This window comes from Sciurus vulgaris (assembly GCF_902686455.1).
Source record: "Sciurus vulgaris genome assembly, chromosome: 5".
NCBI classification, from domain to species: domain Eukaryota; kingdom Metazoa; phylum Chordata; class Mammalia; order Rodentia; family Sciuridae; genus Sciurus; species Sciurus vulgaris.
The window spans coordinates 27,566,493-27,572,727 of NC_136465.1; the positions used below are offsets into that span (position 1 = coordinate 27,566,493).

The 6,235-nt window shown below is 31.8% G+C and overlaps 1 protein-coding gene across 2 annotated transcripts in view; it reads left to right on the top strand.

The window, feature by feature from the left end:
- SAP30 (Sin3A associated protein 30) overlaps nt 1-6,235 on the top strand; it is a 114,609-nt gene that overhangs the window by 5,126 nt on the left and 103,248 nt on the right. The window lies entirely within an intron of this gene.

The following is a 6,235-nucleotide window of genomic DNA, read 5'->3' on the forward strand; positions in this document are numbered from 1 at the left end:
AAACAGTGCTGAAAATTGAAATAAGAATATAGAATTAAATTTTGTCTTAGGGAAAGATATTTATATGGCATGGAAATGGATAACTGTGCAATACCCCTTAATTTTCAGTCATATTCTGTGCCATTTGCATTGCAAATTAAAACCGAAGTGTGGGGAGGTCTAAATATCTAAGAACTCATCATTTAAATTTTCGTTGTATGTAGCTCTAACTTGATTTGTGTTACATTTCCTTTTCATGTTTCATTCCGTCTGTTTTCTATCATCTTAACCTCTACTTTTCCTGGGATTGTATTGCTTAACTAAATTCTTAATAATTGCAAATCAGAACTAGAGCTTGTGATGCGAAAAAACAAAAACAAGAGCTCCAGTGAAATATTCTACAACTGGCTGCAAATTCTATGCCGAAAATGGAAGAAATCACTAATGTAGCTCAAGGTTGTCATTTGAACCCGCTAATTCTTTGTTATGGAGGAAGTTCTGGGTTGTAGGAAGATTAGCAGCATCTACTGAAGTCCATCCAGTAGGTACCAGTAGCATTCCTAAGGTGTGACAACCAAACACTGCCAAACATCCCCTGGGGGGACAAAATTAACCACTGGTCAAGGACCACTGGAGTAGCTAAAGTACTAACTACAACTGAAGAACTGGTTCATTAGGAGAGGCTGCATATTTTTAAGTGTTTTGAATATATACACAGCTATAAAATATGGTGAACAACAAAGAAACTGGTCTTTGTTCCTGCTGTGACAATATAAAGACGTATTAACTACCTTATTTGTAAGCAGAGTCTGCTATTTAGTATTATGGAAACATCATTTCCAGTATCCCAAAAATCTATGTGGCAAGTTTTTTCATGGCTATATGAAAATGAACCATATTGCTACAAAATGGCAGTTCATTTGAAAAAAGCATTATTTCTACTTTTAAAATTTTTACCTAACATTTTTTTTTAATAAAAATTTGACCATAGGCTTCCTTTGTCTTATAAAAACACACGTGAAAACTTGAAATTATTTGTTTACATTTAAGTATCTCTATGAACATAACCTTTGGTAATGTTAGTTTTCATATTATTTGCATAATACAATATAATTATTCAAGGAAATTAAATCCTTGTTAGAGCAATTTAAAACATAAAAAAATGGGTTCTTAAATGTTGAGAACTTTAAGAGCCTCACCAGGATTAAGTGAAAGTTTTAAATAATATTTTTAATTCCTTTCTATTGGGTTGTAAAAATTATAAATTCACTAAACCTTTTAATCTATATCTGAACTAAATAAATGCTTCTATCTCCATAAGGGTGCAGGTTGATTTTATCATTACAGCAACAAGAGAAATCTAAATTTCACTGCCCTGGAGTAGGAGAAAGAAGAAAGCATACCCCTAGAGGGTCTAAAAGAGAAAGTCAGTTATTTGGTAACTAAAAGAATAATTTTGGGAAAGCCTAAAGAGTAATACCTAAAATACGTTTCTTTTTAGAAGTAAACTGTATATTTTTTCAACATGAATTGATTTTTTTTAAGTTGGGAAATTTTCATAATATACAATCATTTTAAAGTATAATTTGATATGGTATTTAGTATATTCAGAATGTTGTACAACCACTAGTTCTAATTTCAAACCTTTTTCATCACCCCCCCAAAATAGTCATACATAATCATTCCCCATTCCTTTCTTTCCTCATCCCCTGGTAACCTCTAATCTACATTTTGTTCCTGTGGATTTGCTATTATGAATATAACATATAAAGGAAATCATACAGTATGTGTCCTTTTATGTCTGATTTCTTTTTTTAAAAATATTTTTAGTTGTAGATGGACACAATATATTTTATTTATATTTATGTGGTGCTGAGGATCAAACCCAGTGCCTTACACGTGTGGTTTCTTTTGCTTTGCATTGTTTTCAGGGGTTCATCCAACTTGCAGCAAGTATCAGTACTTTGTTCCTTTTTAGGAATGAAAAACATGCCATTGTATCTATCCATAATTTGTTTACCCATTCATCCATAGATGAACATTGAGTTTCTACCTTTAGCTGTTAGAAATAATGCTGCTGTAATCATTCTTGTACATTTTTCTATGGATGTAGGTTTCATTTCCTTTGAGTATGTACCTGGCAGTAGAATTACCAAGTCATATGATAATTCTATTTTGAACTTTTTGAGGAACTTTCAAATTTTCCAAGTGCCATAACCTATTTATGAGAGCTACTGTTTTTTTTTTTTTTTTTTTCTTTTTTTTTTAATTAAAGCTATCCTACTGGGCATGAATGTCATCTTATTGTAATTTTGTTTTGTATGTCCTTTATGATCAGTAGTACTGAACATCTTTTCATGCACTTGCTGCCACTTGTGTGTCTTCCTAGAAAAAATGTTTATTCAAGTTCTTTATTCATTTTTTAATTGAATTGTCTTTTTGATGAATTGTAGGAATTCTTTATTCTGGATATTTAACCCTTATCAGATACATGATTTGCAAATATTTTCTTCCATTTGATAAGTTGCCTTTTCACACTTTTGATAATTTTCTTTGATGCACAAAAAGTTTTAAATATTTATGTAGTCCAATTTAAGTAGCTTTTCTTTTGTTGCACTACTTTTGGCATCAAATCTAAAAATCCACTGCCAATTTCAACATCATGAAGATTAGTGACTATGTTTTCTTCTAGGAGTTCTATAGTTTTAGCTGCTAAATTTAGATTGTTGAACCAGTGTCTTGTCAGTGTTCATGTAGGTAATGAAGTAGAGGGGGTACAACTTCATTCTTTTGCATGTGGTTAGGCAGTTTATCCTAGCACCTTTTTTTGAAGAAATTGAACGATGTTGACATCCTTATTGAAAATCATTTGACCGAAGATGTTGGGGTCTATTTTTGTATTCTCAATTCTAGTCCACTGACCTATGTGTCTGTTAGCCTTGTTTTGAAATTGGGAAGTGTGAATTCTACTTTCTTTGTTTTTCTTTCCAATATTGTTTTCTCTGTTCAGAGCCCCTTGCAGTTCCATATGGATTTCAAGATGGATTTTTCCATTTTTCCCCCAAAAGTCGTTTGCATTTTGATGGAATTGCATTGAATCTGTATACCACTTTAAGATTGCTATCATAACAATTTTAAGCATTCTAATCCATGAATATGGGATGGTTTTCCATTTATTAGGCCTGCTTTAATTTCTTTCTTCAGTTTTGATAGTTTCAGTGTACAAGTCTTTGATTTCCTTGGTTAAATTTATTCCTAGATATTTTGTTCTTACTAATGCTACTGTATATAGAATTGTTTTCTTAATTTCTGGATTGTTTTTTAGTGGTATAGAGAAACACAACTGATTTTGTGTGTTGATCATTGAACTATGCTGAATTTATTAGTTCTAGTAGTTTTTTGTTTTGTTTTTATAGATTTCATGGGATCTTCTACAGAGAGAATCATGTTAATATGCAAATAAAGGTAGTTTTACTTCTTTTCAGTTTGCCTTTTCTTTTTCTTGACAAATTGCTCTAGCTAGGACTTCCAGTACAATGTTGAAGAACATTCTTGCCTTATTCCTTTTTTTTTTCAAAAGTGATTTATTATGGAAAGAACATATGTGTGCCTGTTGATAATTATAAGGAAGTTAAAACTTGCAAAATGATCTTTGAATGTTCCTGCTTGTTTTCCAGCAGTTGTTGCCCATTGTTTTGGTTTTTTTATGTTGTTTCCAGTTGTCTAATAATCCTTTAGAATCAGTACCTAATCCCAGGAAAAACAACTATACATATATTTTTTTTTTCAGGGAGTCCCTGTGGATTATAATGAGAAAAGAGGAATTCTATCAAGAAAAGATGAGCTATTTGTATTACTGTCAATCTTGTGCTTGCAATATGGGACTTCAGTAAAAACAAGGATATAGAAAGTCAGATATAAAACTAAAATTTGTTTTTCAGAAAGCATTTAACCCATATGACCTATTTGAAATATACAAGTGTATGTCCTATCCAGAAAAGTCTTGGTTTTCTAAAAAGGAAATAGATTAGATGATGCTATTAAACAATGTGGTTAAGACTAGATACTAGAGTAAGATTGGCCATATTTAAAATCTAGTTTACTGTTTATTGATAATGTAACATTAGATAAGCTGTGTAATTGCTGTAAACCTTGGCATTTTTTGTCCATAAAACAGGAATAAAGGCAGTACCTACTTAGTTCAGTTGTTGTAAAATAGTATTTGGAATGATAGTGAATTTTTAATAAAAGCTTAATTATTTTTTATAACTAAAATCTATTGGAAAAAAATAAAATCTCTATTCATTAGCTTGATGAATGAATATTTGTTTTTAAAAACACATTGACCAAGTCAGAAAAAAGTTACATGAGGTAAGCTCTGTGAACATTTATTTTTTACATTTACTTGTTAATATAGAGAAGTATGTGTAGTTCTATAATGCACTCATTTCTAAAAAAAGTTACTGAATTTCATGTTCCAATTACTTCCAGAAAGAACACAATGAAGAAGAATCTGTAATCTATAAAATTCCATTTATTAAAATTTAGCTTTTAAAAAAAGTAGTTTTTTTCTCATCAGGTTTTAATTGCAAAGGAGACACGCTAAAAAGCCACTGTTGCCTCACTTGTATCCTCATGCTGGTATCATTTATAAGAGATAGTGGATTGTTAGCCTTTCCCCCCTCCTCCTCAGAAAGAACAGAAAATGAAACAAGTTTGCTGATGGTTTTCTTTCTTTCTTTTATTTGTAAACGGCCACAATACTTTCATTTTATTTTTATGTGGTGCTCAGGATTGAACCCAGTGCCTCACGCATGTTGGGCAAGCACTGTACCACTGAGCCACAATCACAGCCCCCTGATGGTTTTCTTTATTTACCTATTCTGTGCACTATTCCAGAAAATGGATTGAAGACTTCCTTTCTTGAGTTCATCTGATTTTCTTATTTTATTACCAGTCAATTCAGTGAAGAAGGCCAATTAAATCATGCTATCATGCTAAAACAACTAGTTTGATTGTTTTGTACAATTCCATTTCTTCGTGAATTTCATAGGTCATAGTATTGAAAATATGTTGTGGCCTGTGTTTGTGTAGACTTTAAGAGACATTGAGTTATGATACCTCAAAATTACTTAGCCCATTCCAGTAATAACTATTGAAATTGAATAGAGCCTAGATACTATTCTAGATGGAGTATTCAGAAATAGCTCAAGGACCTCCAAGAATGTAATTCAATGAAATAGTGTCATTTTAGTCACAAAATATCTCCTAAAATATCTCCTAGATTGCCTGCATGGTGTTTCTTAAACTTTTCCCCACAGTATTTTGTTCTCCCCACCCACAATAGTTTGTACGGCACCCTATACTTCTCTGGAAAAGGTCTCACATTTATAAATAATTACTTGTTTATAATGATTATAGCTTTGTTAGAACACAAGTTCTAAGAGGAAAAGTCCATCTTAGTCATTATAATATCCCAAAATCTTAATAGTGACTGTCACGTAGCATATAATAGAATTTTACAACATGAAAGACTTTCTGAAGTTACCCCAGATAGCTGTTATAAGTCAACAATTACCTCTGAAAACATGGGGCCATGTTCCAAAGTGGTCTCCTCTAACAATTAGAAAATATCTCTGAGGTCACCTGTTTTATTTACTTTTAAACTTTTTATGACTCTCAAATTCTCATTCTCTGTCTCTCTTCATGTGTTTTGTTATTCTCAAGAAAAACTTCAGGAATATGCATCATGTTTTCACAGATCCAACTGTGTGTGAGGGTGTAGTATATGAGCTTTAGAATTGGAACTTTTCATATTTTGCCTTGATTTTAAGGTTAATATCTTGATTTTATGGTTTAATATCTTAAACTTGAGATAGTATCTGAAAATGGAGCTAAGAAAATTATCTCCCAGGGTTTTGTTGTTTTTTTAAAATAGTAAAATGAAAATGTATTTAAAGTGCATCATGGCATATATAATATACATTTAATTATTAGTTCCTCTTTTCCTTCTTTCTAGAATACTAGTTTCCCTTCCAATGAGTTCAATTCGTAACCTGTTTTTTTCCCATTAAATACACATGATCATGAAGCTGGGTGCAGTGGTGCATGCCTATAATCCCAGTAACTCAGGAGGCTGAAGCAGGAGGATCTCAAGTGCAAAGTCAACCTCAGCAACTTAGTGAAGCCCTAAGCAACTTAGACCCTGTCTCAAAATAATAAAAATAAAATGGACTGGGGATCTGTCTTAGTGGTT